The 17440-nt window shown below is 40.4% G+C and overlaps 1 protein-coding gene across 1 annotated transcript in view; it reads right to left on the reverse strand.

Moving 5' to 3' along the window:
* The window catches only part of NOTCH4 (notch receptor 4), a 563400-nt gene that overhangs the window by 174902 nt on the left and 371058 nt on the right, over window positions 1-17440 (reverse strand). The window lies entirely within an intron of this gene.

Raw genomic sequence — 17440 nt, forward strand, 5'->3', positions numbered from 1 at the left:
TTCCAAGATTATAAAAGGAATGTTTAATGTGTCCCTGGTTTTTGGGCTTTTATCCCCTCCCCCCCCAATAAATTATGGATTTTTCTAGATTTCTTGTGCTGCGAAGTTGAGATACAGTTGAGTATTGAGTAGATTTTACAAGGAGCTGAGAGCTGCAGTGGAAGAGAAGTTTAGTGCTGCTTATGCTGAATTAGCTTACATTGTTAATAGCACAACAGGTTGAATATTTGCTTTTGATGCAGAAGGCTGTGGGTTCTACTCCCACAAGGGGTGGATGCTGCTGTACGGCAAATGTTCTCTTTGGTGAAGATACTATGAACCTGTTATCAGTTTGCCATCCATTTCCTCTTGCAATATTACTAGCTTATCATTTTTTTAATGTAATATAGGCAATTTATTCCTCAGGGGATGTTGTTTGCTAGCAGCAACCTCTTCATTAGTTACAGATCTCTTTAATGTGGAATTATTTAGATGACTTACTTCTGCAGAGATTGTGCATATTTACTGATACTGGTGTATTGTGTAAGTCTGAGTAGACTTTTTTATGATGGAAATGTTCTCAATTGGGCAGTTTTGTCATTATTGGTGCATGCATTTGTTTCATTGTTTACTGGAAAAATGTTCAAAACAATACATTTAAAACACCCTCTAACAACTGTACTGTATTATACAAGGAATATAATTTAATACAATCAGGAAGGTGTATCACACAACACATGTATGTTTTTGTGTGCTTTGTGTGCAAGGGGCCTATCATTTGAAAACAGCCCAAAATTAATCTTTATACTACCCAAATGCATTTTCTTTCAATGTGGATTTCACTGCTGTTTCAATTAATGTGAGTTTCAAGGGTAGAGTTTTAATGCCAAGTCTATTTTAATTGTGAGACTGCATTGCTTTGTTTAGCAGATGTTTTAGTGTTTGTGCTGTAAAATACAAAATAAAACTTTAAAATAAAATCCAAATAATCGTAGAAGTAAAGCAGTATGCACATTGCAGTGTTTATGGTAAATAGGGTGAAATAGCCAAGTAATGGGGCATTGGAATGGCTGCAGGGGGTGGCTCCATTTGACCATGATTTTGTGAGGGGGAAGGATGGCAAACTCAGACAGCCCCAGTTCAGCTGAACTATACCTCTCAACTGTCCAGATTTTCACAGAATAAATAGATTTTTGCTTCTTCTTTTTGGTTTGTTCCTCATAAAATGTGTGGTTTTCTGGCAAATCATTTAGGAATTAAGTCACTAAATAATGACAGAGGTTGAGTTTCAGACTTCATAACCTTCAGAAAAATGCATGCCAAAGCATGACCTGTTCTATAAACTAAGTTTATACAAGAGCAATTTTTAGTACTGTTTGTATGTTCCCCCAATATATTTGGCCTTGTCCGGATTTCCTGCGTTAACAGGTTGAGAGGTACGCACAAATTGCTTTATAGAATTGAGCATATCTAAACCTCTTAACTGTTCCTGATTTTGGCTCAAAATATTGCTCTCCCTTTAATCCCTCCGCAAAATGTTAATTTTGGAAAAAACATGGAGGGTTTGCAATTAATAAATAACTGCAATAATCAGAGTTATAGATTACTTTTATTTCAGAAATGTATGTAGATTAATTTATTTTGTCAGCTGCTCAAGCTAACAGTGCTAATATTAAAAAGTGTCACTTCTTTGACAGGTTCCCAGCTGTATTGTGTGGCTATTTTATAATTTTGCATCACATTTTTGGTCCATTTTTCATTAAATTGTGGTTTTCTGGCAAATTAGTGGCAAATCATTAAAGATTGAAGTAAGAAAATAATGACAGACATTTCAGTTTCAAATTTCATACCCTTCAGAAAATTCATACTAATGCAAGACCTACTTATTCTATTAGAAAGTTTATAAGAACAATATTTAAATATTGTCCTTAATTTTGGGCCTGACTTTGTCCAGATTTCTTGCTCTGAGGTTGAGAGGTATGACAAATGTATCAGGGCCATTGCAGTCAGCCAGAGACATTTCAAGTTGTGACATGCTTGTTGCACCCCACTCCCCCATGTAGTGACTCTGGATGTGTCCAAGCAAGGCAAGGAGCAGTTATGCAGTGTAAGTGTGCAGAGTACTCCCATCCATCCAAGGTAGACACAAGTACTACAGTGGCTTTTCATCTGTCTTGCTTGATTTTGCAGAATGTTCTAGTTTTCTGTCATATTTTTGTACTGTTTATTATGTTTCTTATTATTCAGAAAGTGCCCCTTGCTCTGTGTTTAAGTAGCAATGATTTCATGACCATTGGGTAAGCTTGTCTGAGATTGTAAGATGCAAGTAAGCTTACTGTTAAAGAATTACCAACATTGAAAGCCTTTTTGTTATTGCCTTGCAGAGAATACTTATATAACTAGATAACGTATTAGAAGTTATGTACCTACCATAACGTTCCATGTTAGTTGTCTTCTTCTCACCTTCTTTCTTGCTGGATGGGTTCAGAGCCAATCCTCGGCTCCGACTCGGCCACTCTAAAAGCTCGAGAGCTAGTTCCACCGGCTCGAGGCTCCCCTATATCCCACAGTGCTAGGCGGTAACTCCTCAGATCTCATTTGAAAGCTAAGGCCAGCAAGAAAATTCCATAAGGAACAAAGAAAAACTCCTCTAGGTCTGTCCAGGCTAGGGGGAAGGAGGGTGGGATGCAAGAAAGAAGGCGAGAAGAAGACAACTAACATGGAACGTTATGGTAGGTACATAACTTCTAAATGTTAAGTTGTCAATCTCGCCTTCATTCTTGCTGGATGGGACCGCGTCCCTAGCACCTTGTCCCGGGTGGCCTATCAGAACAGACTCTTGAGTACAGTGGAACCAAAGTTGGCTCGGTCTCTGGAGGCCAAGTCCAACTTATAATGAGAAATGAAGGTATGGGGAGAAGCCCAAGTAGCTGCAGAACAAATCGAATCAATAGGCAGCCTATCTTGGAAAGCTATAGAAGTGGCTAAAGCTCTAGTTGAATGAGCACTGGGTTTGGATGGCAACCGTTGATGTCTTATCTCATACACTAGGGTAATCAACGAAGTAAGCCATCTAGAGAGAGACACTTTAGAAACTGGAAGGCCCATTCTACCTTCTGCATAAGAAACAAACAGTTGGTCAGATTTCCTGAATTGTTTGGTCCTGTCTAAATAGTACCTAAGTTGGCGATGAATATCTAAACAGTGTAACTTTTGTTCTGACCTATTAGAATAATTTGGGAAGAAAACAGGAAGCTCAATGGTTTGATTCAAATTTGCCAGAGAAGCTACCTTGGGCAAAAAAGACGGGTTAGTATGTAAGGACAACCTATCCTTATGAAATACCAGATAAGGGGGTCGACTACACAGAGCATGGAGTTCAGAAACTCTTCTAGCTGAAGTGATAGCTACTAAAAAGAGTGTTTTCCAAGAAAGTAACTTTATTGAACATGAAGCCGCAGGTTCAAAGGGGGAAAGAATTAAGGACGTAAGAACCAAGTTGATATCCCATTGGGGAGGAGGATCTCTGATGGGTGGTTTGAGGAAAAAAACTCTCTTTAAAAAGGCTTTGCAGAGTTTGTGAGACATAATGGAGGACTCTGAGACTCCAACATGAAAGTTCGAAATTGCTGCCAATTGAACTCTAATGGTAGATGGCGACGACCCTGAGTGGAAAAGTTCGGCTAGGAAGTCTAGAACTGATTGAATAGAAGCAGTGAAGGGATCTATGTTCTTTGACTGCGCCCAATAGGAAAAACATTTCCACTTGTTATGATAAATTTTCCGATTGGAAGATTTATGAGAGGCTATCAAGATATCTCTAACTGAGTGAGATATCAGAGGAAGCCTGGCTAAAGTTGGAATTGGAGGAACCGCACTGTGAGGTTCAGTGAGGGAAGGGAGTGGTGCAACTGACCTGACTGATGGGTCAAGAGGTCTGGAACTGGGTCCAGATGCCAAGGTTGCTCCAACAGATAACGGTGGAGAAACGGGAACCAAACCTGTCGAGGCCAGTAGGGGGCAATGAGGATCATGGAAGCTTCCTGAGCGATGGCTTTCTGTATCAGCTGAGATATCAGTGGGAAGGGAGGAAAAGCATACAGAAGTCCCCGGGGCCAAACGTGCACTAGAGCGTCTCTGCTGGGGTGGCCTGGTTGGGGAAAGAGGGTGAAAAAATCGTCGCACTTGCTGTTTTGGGGAGTAGCGAAAAGGTCACAGCAAGGCCGGCCCCACTTTCGAAAAACTTTCTCCAACATTGAATTCTTCAGAGACCACTCATGAGGCATGAGAATAGCTCTGCTCAATTTGTCTGCAATCACATTGAACTTCCCGGGGATGTGCGTTGCTAACAGAAATCTCTGAGAAGAAATCGCCCATTGCCACAGTCTGAGTGCCTCTCGACATAGGGGGTAAGATCTGGTTCCGCCTTGTTTGTTGATGTACCACACTACAGACATGTCTGTCTGAATTGCTATAGTTCCCTTGGGAAGAGAGTCTTGTAAAGCTTGCAATGCTAGAAGCACTGCTCTCATCTCCAGAACGTTTATGTGCAAGTGGCACTCGAACGGTTGCCACGTGCCTTGGACTGTCCTGCCCTGGTAATGCCCCCCCCACCCGATCAGGGAGGCCTCCATTGTCACTGTAGCAACTGGAGGGGGAGGGACAAAAGGTCTCCCTAGGAGGAGCTGGGGAGATGTGATCCACCAAGAGAGATGATTCTTGCACGATTGAGTTATCCGAATAGGATGGGACATTGGAAGTCTTTGGTAAGACCATTGTGTGAAAAGCATCCATTGTAAAATTCTCATATGGAAGCGAGCTAATGGTAGAAGGGGGATGGCCGCCGCCATAATCCCTAAGACTTTCAGGATCAGTCTGGCTTTGACTTTGTTGCTCTGCAAGACAAGAGAGACCAGTCTGTGTATGTCTGCTATTCTCTGCTCTGTGAGTCTGGCTGACATATTGACTGTGTCTAGATTTGCGCCTATGAAGGTAATAACACAACAAGGCGACAAGACAGACTTTTCATAGTTTATTGAAATGCCTAGTGCCTGACATGTGTGAAAAGTGTAGTCTCTGGCGAGAAGTAAAAGATGCTTGGTGGGGGCTGTAAGGAGCCAGTCGTCTAAATAAGGAAACACCTGGAATCCTTGACGTCTCAGATGAGAGGCTACCACTGCCATGCATTTGGTAAACACTCAGGGGGCTGTAGTGAGACCAAAGGGCAGGGCTCTGAATTGAAAATGACTGGTTCGCAGCCTGAAGCGGAGAAACCTCCTGGAGCGTTGACTCATTTTGATGTGATAGTACGCGTCCTGGAGATCCATCGAGCACATCCAGTTGTCCCGCCCCAAAAGGGGTAGAATGGACTGCAGCGTGACCATCCAGAACTTTGTTTTCTTGACAAAATTGTTCAAGTTGCTGAGATCCAGAATGGGTCTCCAGTCCCCTGTTTTCTTTGGAACCAAAAAGAATTTGGAGTAGATTCCGGATCCTGTTTGGTCTGCTGGAACTGGTTGAATGGCTCTTTTTGCGAGCAGCTTTGAAATTTCTAATGCTGCTTGCTCCCTTTGACTGGGTGGAACGTCTGGAAGGGATTTTTTGGATTGCTTCGGAATGAAAAGAAATGGGATTCTGTAGCGTTCGGAAATGATAGACTGTACCCACTTGTCTTGAGTTAGGGATAGCCAGGCTTTTGGGTACAGCGATAATCTTCCCCCCGACTGCCTCCGAAGGTGGACAGTCGAGCAACACCTCAGGGATGCTGAAAGGGCTTGTCGGAAAAGGATTCTCGACTGCCCTGATTCTGCGGGCCCCCTCTGCCTCTAGGACGGCATCTACCATTATTGTTCCCCCCTCTGCCTCTAGAGGGGAATCGACTCTGTGCGTCAGGCAAATTTCCTTGAGATTGTTTGCGGAACCACATCTTTCCCCCCTTCTGGCCTTTGGGGTAAGGTCTAGAAGGAGTAGAAAAATGGACTCCGATGGCAGAGAGAGTTTTGCCATCAGTCTCGCACCTAGTCAGGGTTTCCTTCACTTGAGGACCAAAGAGGGATGATCCATCAAAGGGGGAATTAGTGAAGGATGCCTTGAAAGGATCCACAAAGTTACATAGCCGCATCCAGGTGTGCCTACGCAAGGTTACACCTGTACCTGCCGCTCTACTTGCTCCATCCGCTGCATATGAAAGGAGGTGCATGGAGGAGTTGGTTATGGAATTAAGGGTTGCCAGCTGAGAGTTCATTCTATCCTGAAAACCTGCAGCAGTTGGGTCCTTCAACATTTCACTCGCTTCCTTGAGCAAATCCCTCTGAAGACGAGTAAAATGACACAGGTAATTCAGCGATCTCATAGTAAAGGTCACTGACGAGAACATCCGCTTCCCATACCTGTCCATCGACCTAGACTCCTTGTTAGGAGGATGAACAGGCACCGAAGGATCAGCTAACTCCTTCTTGGTAGCCGCAGCCACCACTGTAGCATCAACAGAGACGCCTTTGGTCAAAAATTCTTTGTCCTTGGGGGCCGTAATGAATTTTGATGGTCTCCTGGGGGTGGGTTCCACTGAATCAGGAGCTGCCCAAGCCTTCTTTGCCACCACTTGCATAAGGAGGTCAAAGGGAGGGGACACCCAGGAGGTGGAAGGGCGAGAGCCAAACACCTCAAGATACACTGATTCATCCTCTGAAGGGTTGAGGGCTGGCCAATTCCCCCTCTGTTTTAAGATTTCAAGGATGTCTGCAAAGGAGACATCTTCAGAGGGGGAACGAGGGGAACCTTCAGAATCCTCTAAATCAGTGTCAGAGGTGACAGACTCAGGGGAGTCAATGTGCTTCCTCTTGCACTGCCTCTTCCTGGGGGGCTCTCCTACAGGGTCAGGAGAGGCCTCGGAAGAGGAGGAGAGCCCCACTGGGGAAACTTGAGGAGCTGGCGCTCTACGGTCGGGGATGAGAGAGTGAGTAGAAATCACCGGAGGCACCATGGGGGGAAGGGCAGAAGGAGCCGTCTGTGGAGTTGAACCTGGTTCTAACACGCTCCTCATGACCTCGAAGGCACCCCTGTCAGGCAGAGCCGGAGGTCTCCATTCCAAAAAACTGAAAACCTCCCCCGGCACCGACAGTGATGGCTCCGAGGCCAATGTTGGAGCCGAACTCACCAGCGCCGAAGCACCGAGAGGGAGAGCGGGGTCAGACAAGGGTCCGATGCCACTCGCCCCCTCGGAGCTGACGAGGGAAGTCCGGCTCTGAGATTCCTCCAAGGAAGACATTGGAGCAGACGACGGAACCGAAGACAAAGGTATCAGTTCCAACGCCACCACAGTCTCGGGTCCGAGCCTCCCCGGCTCCGAACTCAAAAGAGTCAGAGGAGGAATATTTTGAGTGATGGGGATCGTTCTCGACTGTTGAGTCGGACTTTGAAGCATCTGGGCTAGTGCCTCGGACTTAAGAAGTCGACTCACTACTCTCTGAAGGTCATGGTCCGATAACCTGGAAGACCTAGAAGAGTGGGATCTATGGCTCCGTTCAGACAGCAAAGGTGATGCTGGAGCCGAATGAATGGAGCCGATAGATGGAGATCGAGACCTTTTTCTAGATGTCGGTTCCGATAACTTGATCGGAGCCGACTCAGTTATGTCTTCCTCGGCTCCGGCTGGAGCCGAGGACACCGTAGGGGCTTGTATTCGAGATTCATCGGCTCCGGCCGGAGCCGATGTTCGAATAGCCTTAGGACCTCCAGAAGACGGCTCAGAGGCTGGAGCCGAAGGTCTGGGAGGCTTAGAGCGTTTCCCCGAGGACTGAGTCGAGGGACCCTCAGGCTTTAATAAACCCCTTAAAATAAGTTTATTTTTTCTCTCCTGCAGGACTCTAGGGCTGAAGCCATGGCAAACAGCACATGAGTCCTGCAGGTGCAAAGGTCCCAGGCAGTACACACAAGAAGTGTGACCATCTGTCAGAGACATCTTCTGACAGCACGAGTCACACTTCTTAAAGCCTGAGACCTTTGATTCCTTAGACATGTCTAAGGGGAAAGTGCAACCACACAAACACACACACACCGATTACACTTAAAAATAAATTAAACTAAATTAAATTAAGTTAGACAATATTAGAAATAAAATCCCTACAAAAAACACAGTCACTCACTACTAGGAAGGGAGGGACTGGGCCTAGGGCCCGAGGGAGAGTTTGTAGAGAGTTTTTTGGAAAGGGAGGGAAATTAACAGGGAATGGGATGGAACTACTTCACAATATAAGAAAATAGAAAAAACTAACTTGAAAAGGGGAAAAGGCTAAGAAAAACTAGTTTCTTTACCAAAAACTAACCTGAGCCGGTAGGAACGCACCTCGATCGCTGTAGCGGCAAACGAGATCTGAGGAGTTACCGCCTAGCATTGTGGGATATAGGGGAGCCTCGAGCCGGTGGAACTAGCTCTCGAGCTTTTAGAGTGGCCGAGTCGGAGCCGAGGATCGGCTCCGAACCCATCCAGCAAGAATGAAGGCGAGATTGACAACTTAACATTCAGCCTTGGGTATTGAAATGCATATAACAGTATTTGTAATAAAGGACAGGATTACAGTATTTTCAGAAGCTCATTACATTTGTTGGAGACTTGCAGTCATCTTTGCAGGCTTTACCCGTAAACTAAACAGAATGCCAGTCTATCATGTGTGGTCCATAACTTGTGCAGTAATCCTTTAAGCAATTTATCTTGAGCTTGTTTCTTGTTTGCTGTTCATTTTTTACTTTGATCATGTTTTCCCAATGAAACAAGTAGTTAGTTGTCAGGCAGCAGGTCTTTTTGGATAAGAAACATCTTTACAAGTAGGGTGGGTATCACGGCTACTTTCAGCATGTTGCTTGGTACTTTTTATAAAGCTAAATATAAATTATAATTAGAACTGCAGTGCAAGGAGAAGTGGTTTGAGATGAGTGCTGCATGTTTGTCTTGTACTTGATTTTGACTAGCATTCCAGTAATGTATTTAAAAAGTAATTTATTTTTTCATGAATCAGAACCTTTTTGTTTCCATGCAGCCAATGCATTGAAATATTTTTTTTCTTCTACACTTCATTTTGTCTTGATTGATTTCTCATAATGACGGTTTGGCACCCAGGGCAGCGTATTTAATTAAAGTTCCAGTTTTTGAGCATAGCTCCTCACCTTTCTAGTTGACCACACCCTTCCCATTGGCCCCACCCATTCAACTGTCTCCTGCAGCCCCTCTTCGATTTGAAGTCACCAGCAGCCACTGGTTCCTACCACTAAAATTATAAAGTAAATCATTTTCCATTATTGCTGAGCATATCTCCCAACTGCCCCTGATTTTTGCTCAAAAATTTGCATTGTAGCTCTTAATAATGTATCCTAAAACTATCGACTTAGGGAGAAAAATTATAAAAGTGCCCATGATTATTTCTGGATACATTCCTGATTCCAGTGGTAAGAAAGAAGTTGGGAGCTATTATCACCTAGAGATCCAACTGTTTGGTGCGTATCTCTCAAATGTCCCTGATTTTGCCTCACTAAGTTTTTCCATGTCCCTCATAAAATATTCTTTTTTCTTTCCATTTCTGATAAATCACTGAAAATTTAAGTTAGCTATTAAGAAGTTCATACTTCTTTTTATTCAGAAAAAGACATATTGATGCTAACCCTGTTGTTTTGCTAAATTTTTTCTGTATCTATAAAGTAATAAATTAGATGAAACTGTCCCTAATTTGGGCCTTTTTCCACCCATTATTTTTGGCTTTGTCCCTGACTCCATCCATTAGGTTTAGCTTTGTCCACATCTCTTGAGCAACAAGTTGAGAGTTATGGACAAGATGATATGCAGCAGGTCTTAGAAGTTATGCAAATGCCGGAATGATCTGACAGCTATGCGAAAACACTGGTGCGGTCCACTTTTCTTCATTATTGCTGATTAGCACAACTCTCCTTTTACTCAGCAGCCTACTAGCTCTTCTGGGATTACCTGTGATTCACTTTTTCAAGCAATGAAAGCTTCAGTTCTACTGACCTATTTCTTCACCAAACCAGTGGCACTACAAACACCCTACCAGGGACCTAAATGTACACCAACATATAAAAAACACTCTCTGTTATGATAGATTCTTAACTTAGTGTATTCCTAGCCTATGGAATAGGTTACCACTACATGTCAAAGTACTACTTTTATTGCTATTCTTGATGATTGAATGGTTAGGCAGACATTTACAACAGGGCTATCCTGCTTGGCACTGCTCAGTTTGACAGGTGATCTCTGTTAAGTGCTTATAAAGGGGGGGGGGGCAATTATTTTTAAGTGTATCTACTTAAAGGTGTATACGGCTTGGCATGGTTCCTGTGATCACTTATCTAGTACTGTTCCTATGTTGATAAGTAATTTTCACAATTTATCAAACCATTAATTATAGAGTCAGTAATCTAAAGATAATTATCTGTACTGATGACATTCTGAAAATAAACTCTGGAAGCATTTCCACTTGCATTCAAGCAGAGATATGGAAAGACTTTCAGAAAGATTACTTATGATTTGCAAATAATGATCTGACTTTTAATACAGAGAAAGCTAAATTAGTGCTTTTCTTAGCCATGCAGATTATCAAAAAATATTCTCCTATAACAGACCTTTTGAAAACCATATTTTATGAGCCCATCATTTGAATGGGTCTATATTATAACTGTGAAACCTCACTTACGCAAATATGGAAACATCGACACATATTTAGCGAACTGTGAAAACACCAAACGTCCTGAAGCGCAAAATTCGAAATGTCGAATCGTTATAGTTGGCCAACCCCACCACCCGCTACATACTACCTACCCAAACAAAATAAATAATCCACATACATACACTTAACATAACCCTACTTCTAACCCTAAAGTAAATGTTGCATATATTACTATGTATGCATTTGCCTTAACCTGCACCCTAACCCTAAGGTCCATAACTATTGCACACTTACGTTAAGGAGCTATACCAGAGAAGGGCCAACTATGACGATTCGACATTTCGAATTTCGCACTTCAGGACGTTCGATGTTTTCGCTGTTTGCTAAATATGTGTAGACGTTTCCGTATTCACGTAAGTTAGGTTTTGCAATTATAATATAGACCCCATTTGAATGTGTAGGTAGCTACTTGGACCCTACATTAACTTTCTGTTACACTCAGAAAAGACAACTGATAAAGAGTGTAGCTGTTCTCAAAATGTGATATCGAAGCAATCATCTTGTCAGAATATACTATCAGACTGCATTTTGTAACAAAATCAACTAATTTCCAAGTTAGAATTTTTCTCTTTTCCTCAAAACAATTTCTGCAGCTAATAATATAGAATATTATAATTATGTGTTTGAGACATGGATGTCAGCAAATTAACCTTGAGAGCAGAGTGAAGCAAAGCTTGTGAGGTGAATAGATATTCACGTCCTGAATATATAACTGATTATATATGATTGAAGAGACCCAATCATAATTTATTGTAGCATCCACTTTGCAAAACCATAAATAGTTAAGTATTCCCAGTGTGACTTGATCATGAATACAAATCTCTTTTTGTATAATAAGTAATAACTTTTATTGCCTGAATATATTTGTACAGCTTAGTAGAGTTTTTTTACTTTCCTTTCAGAGCCTGCAGTCTCTTCATCTGAACTCGATATTGCAGGAGCTCTGCCACAAGGCCCTACACCTGCAAGTTTACTGAGAATTTTGCCATTGTTTAATGTAAGTATATTTAGCATGAAGAACCTTGCTGCATATTAACTTTAATCTGTTAAATACATGCCTGCTCTGTGATTGAAAGACTCTGTGAAATAGTCCGTGCACTCTAAAGACCTCTTACTAAGTTGGTTCTGTCCCTTTTTGCTTGACCAGTAGACTATACTGCATATGCCAGTTATTTAGTCTCAGGAAATGACAGACAACCTGTTTTACTTGCATCTCTTTGTTAATTGCTTTGTTCTGGCTATAAACTGATTTGTCTAAGTTAGAAATTGATCTGAGGGTGGGAAGCCCGCTACATTTGGCTTTGCTGCAGTAAATGTAAGAAATAAAACTGCTGAACTACATGCCTGGATTACCCAAGATAAGCCTGATGTTCTTGCTGTAACTGAAACTTGGCTTAAATCTAGCATAAACAACTCCAAAGTGATACCTCCTGGTTACAATATAATCCGTAATGACTGTATAAAGAGAAGGGCTGGTATTGCTTTAATATTTCCCAATAACTACCACATTTCCCCTTACAGCAAACCAACACCAAAACTCAGTTCAGCAGATCTTCTTGTTGCTTTCATCAAATAAACAATTATAAACAAATATGTATTACCATCCTTTTTATCCCTCCTGGTGACAATACAGCTATACTGGAAGATATCCTTTACTGGATATCCATAATATTTCCACAAGAAAAATATTACTAGGTGATGTGAATGTCAGTTGGTTGGACATAAACTCTGAGTCTCCTACATTTAGCATGAACTTATATGGTTTCACACAACTAATTAATAGCCCCACCCATTATAGCAAGACATCAAATTCCCTATTAGACTGGATCGTACTATCAGACCCTAGCAAATACTCCACTGCAGGTACAATGTCAGACTCTCTCAGTGACCTCTCAACCTATATGACTAGACATCTCACACATACAGCAGTTAAACAGCATATTTATAAAACAGGACATAGCCTTTCCAAGTTTCACCCAGAAATGTTCATTACTACACTATCATCTATTAATTGGAATTTCCTAAAAATCCCCCGCTTAGACAATGATTTAATTGAAATCAGTAAACTTTTCTAAATATCCTAAATTGCCTTGTACCGCCTAGAAGGTACAGACTGAAAACAAACAATGCAATTTCTCTATCCAAAAAGAGTAGAATGCTAATGCAGGACAGAGAAAAAAGCATGGAAAGAATTGCAAACATATAAACACCTCAATATCTTGACAACTTAAGAATGTTTCACAATCGTACTGAAAAACAGTTAAATGAAGACAAAAGCTATACTATAATAACTTTCAGAATAATGCTAAACACAACCCTAAAAAATTTTGGACATCCATTAAAGAAATCTTACATCCCGGCCTAAATTCAACCCAATTCCCTCTACCGATAACTCACCACTTGAAACTGCAATACAGTTCAACTCATATTTTATAGACAGTATAGCATCTCTATCCAAGGATTCCTCAACATCTAATCCCAACCCTGCCCAACAGCCACATATCACCACATACACTTTTCCTTTTAAACCTGTGCCTACATCCTATATAAAACTACTCTTAAACAAACTTAAACCGTGATATTTTTCAGCTGATGACCTTACTTCAAGTACCTAAAAATAGTAGCCAGTAACATTGCCTATCCTGTCTCAATCCTTATAAATATATCAGTCCAGGAATCCCACATTTCCTCTCTCTGGAAAAAGTCACACATTACCCCTCTGCACAAAGGAGGAAATTTAACAGATATTAATAACTTTAGACCTATAGCAATATTATCGCTCCTTGCCAAAATACCTGAAAATGCATTCAAAAACAGTTCCTAGAATATCTCCTGCAGGAAGAATTCCTATCCCCTGCACAACATGGCTTCTGTCCTTCCCATAGTACAAGCACTGCCCTTCTAACCTACATAGATACTGTCAATAAAGCTAGAGATAATGACAAACTAGTCTCTTCCTTAATTCTAGACTTGTCTAAAGCCTTCAACACAGTTTGTCACAGTAAACTTCTACTTCGATTATCCTCACTAGGTCTCTCTCAGCACACCCATCTGTGGTTCAAAAGCTAACTGTCAAATAGGTATCAGTCAGTAAAATGGCACCCTGTGCTCTCTCCTTACCTCCCAGTTACCACAGATGTACCACAAGGATCTATCCTTGGTCCTTTCCTCTTTAACATTTTCACCAACACCCTCTATACTTCCACACAACAGACCTCCCTAATACAATACGCAGATGATTCCACTCTCATTTGCATATCTGATAACATGGTACACCTTCAAAAAATAACTGAGGAAGCTTTAACAGCCACTGAAACATGGCTTCATAATTCACAACTCATGCTTAACCCAAGAAAGACCAAACTACTACTTTTCCCCCAAATTCCTCTCTCATGAAAAAAATAAAAAAATTAAAGTCTTCCCTCTTGATAATACAACAATTGAAGTAACTTCTCATAACAAACTATTAGGAGTGACAGTGGATGATAATCTTACTTACAACCTGCATATACAAAATTGCTAAGAAAAACTCATCCAGAACTAGGGATGCTTTCTTCTTCTTCTGGCTTTACAGCGTCAAAAACTTTCTCAGCAACACAACTAAAACTACACTTGCCATTACTTATCTCCACCCCACTCTTCTTTATGGTGCTTCCATATGCACTAACCTCTAGGCTTCACAAAACTTAAAAACTTGAACAATGCTATAACAGAGCTGCTAAGTTTGTAGCACAGCACCCCTTTCAGAACCCACCACTATATAGCACTGAAAAGCCTTAATCGGTTACAACTGCCACATCAAGTAAGATATAAATAACTTCTTACCACTTATAAAATTATCCAGCATCCATTGGTCTGTCCAGCACTAAAAAAACATTCTACACAACTATGTTCCCAGTTGGTCACTGCGATCCAGTGATTAAAAACTTCTGTCTGTCTACACACCTAGAAAATCTGCTGGGCATTGTCTGTACTCGTATAAGGTTGCTAAGGCTTAGAACTCCTTACCTGTATCTATCAGGTCTATACCCTCTCTCTCATCTTTCAAAACCACTCTGAAAGACTTACTAGCTAAAATCTGTCTCTGTTCTTGCTCAAAACCAGGATAAACTATATCCCTAAATATGAACATGCACCTTTTCATTCCTTATATCTTCTTACTCTCCCTTCTTCACTTATTTCCTTACTGCTATCAAATTCTCTTCCCTGACTTTCTCTCTAAATATACCATAAGCTTGTTTTTCCCTCACTTCATATTGCAATTTCTATCCGTATTAGACTAACTTACCTTTAATTTTTTACAAACTAAGTTTTTGTAAATATTAATTTATTGTCATATACGTTATATTGTTTCATAACCAATGTTTTTATATTATGTCTAATTTATTATAATTATTTAAACTGCAGATGTTTCTGTTTTATTTTTGAAGACTGTAAAATTATTGTTCTTAAATGTTTTTGTAATAATTTGGAGCTTTTCTCCCTGGGCGTCCGCTGAAATTGGGATTCTACCCAGTCAGACTTTCCCAATAATCAAATGACAATAAATAATAAAATAAATAAATAAACAATTATTTGAAGTACATGGAGTTCTGGCTGGTTAGTTACAGGAAACAGTATTAGATCTCAAACTGTTTTATAGCATTGAACAATGTAAAACTCTTACTACTGTCTTACAGATGTCAGTCAGAAGCTGTGTTCCTCTGATTGATGAACAGATTTAAAAGCTTTTAGATATCATTCTGCCACACTTTTATTTACCTATTTATTTCTTGTGACAATGAAGTGTGTTACAGCTTTTAAAGCTGTGCAAATGTTTGGTGCTGGCTGCTGTTAATGCTATCAAGTAAGATCAGTGCTTAACAAAAATGAAAGGCATTTAGCAAAATTTTGCTAAGCATCTTTCTTACATCCGAAAGGCCCTTAGCAAAACTGCCTTTCCCTCAAATTTTGAGTGTAATCATGGCATACCACATAATACAAGGATCTTGTGAAAGAGATATATGGAAGAATTTGAAAGTTCATCAACTGACTAACTCCAGTTAGTGGCACTGCCTTGCCTTTAGAAATGCAAACTGGTTAAGTATTACTGTCAGAGTAATCCTTCTCCTGTCCTTGCCCGCCTTTAAATTACTTCTTTGGAGCTAAAATTCCAACCTCCCTCCTACAAAAGCTCATGACAAACATGTTACATGGATAAAGAAAGACATTTATGTTGGACCTTTTTCAGACCACAAGGGCAAGATTAAATGGAATATATATATATATATATGGATCCCTATTGAATAATCGAAATTTCAAAACTTCGGGACCATATGATTGCAGTTTTTAAACTTTGAACATTCAAAAAAAAAAAACAAAAACAAAAAAGAACAAAATGAAATTACTGCACTTTCTATGCAGGGGGGCAAGCCACCCTGCACCCCCCACATACCCTGCTATTTAAATATACCAACTCTGAGATCACACTACAGTGAGGAAAAGGGAAAATTCTCATTCCACTCTGTATGGAGATCTCCGTTTATATATATATAATACATATGTGCAGCTTCAAGTAGCAAATTAACCAGCATGTGTGCCGGAGGGAGAAGAAACCAGAGCACCAAAATAAAACCTGTACATACACAATTAGTAAACCCTGCATAGGCATTAATTTAAGTTCAGGACTGAATCCTGACTGATGAGCTATACGGCAGAGTTCTTAACAGTTCTGCCACTGTTTAGGCAATATCTGTCTATATTTATATTTATATCTATATCTATAGACAGACAGCTATAGTTATATATCTATATCCATCTATATGTATACATACAAATTCATGCATCTCTTATTTATAATCTAATTTACCCTCGCATATATCTGAGAACCCATACACCTCAATATTTTTCTTACTAGATGTCTTTCATAAGGTACTCTATGAAGATTATATTCGACTAATGTTGAACCTTTTGCCTTCTGTAAAATATTACAATTTTTACTACAAATGCTAGTTCATATTTCTAACTTTAGTTCAATTTCTTATGTCTTAGTTCCATTGTACGTTTTGTATGAAGTAAATTAATTTGTACTGTTGCACCAAGCATACCTCTCAACCTCTTAGCACAAAAAATTTAGATAAAGCCAAAAATAATGGAGGACGACAAAGGCCTAAAGTAAGGAAACATTTTAAAAATTGTCTTATAAATGCAGAAAGTTGCTAGAAATAGCATGCATTTTTCTGAAGGATATGAAGTCTGAAATTCAAATGTGTGTCATTAATTAGTGACTTCAGTCTTCAGTAATTTAACAGGAAACCAAAATGTTATGAGGAGCAGAACAGAAATAGTAGGTAACAATGTGGATATTCTTTGAAAATCTGGAAATTGAGTGGTATAATTATTGCTAAAAGGATATGTGGACTAGCCAGTTAATGAAATGACAAATAAATGTTAGGATACTATGATTGAGTACAATGCCCCATTCAGAATGTATCTGACCCGACACCTGCAGCAGCTGGAAAGGCCCCAAAAGTTCCTCACCAAAAGGATAAAGGGTCTCAAAAATATGTCTTATGCTGCCAGACTGAAAGAACTCCAGCTCTATTCAGTCGCATACCGCTTGCTCAGAGGTGACCTGTGCCTGACATATAAGGCCATGTCAAACCCAGATTTGATGAATATGCTACACCTCAAAAAATCTAGATCCCTCAGAACCACAAGGGCGGGAGACTTAAACCTTGACATGGTTA

The sequence above is a fragment of the Protopterus annectens genome, chromosome 9.part0 (genome assembly GCF_019279795.1).
Source record: "Protopterus annectens isolate FY-2018-M chromosome 9.part0, PAN1.0, whole genome shotgun sequence".
Taxonomy (NCBI): Eukaryota; Metazoa; Chordata; order Ceratodontiformes; family Protopteridae; genus Protopterus; species Protopterus annectens.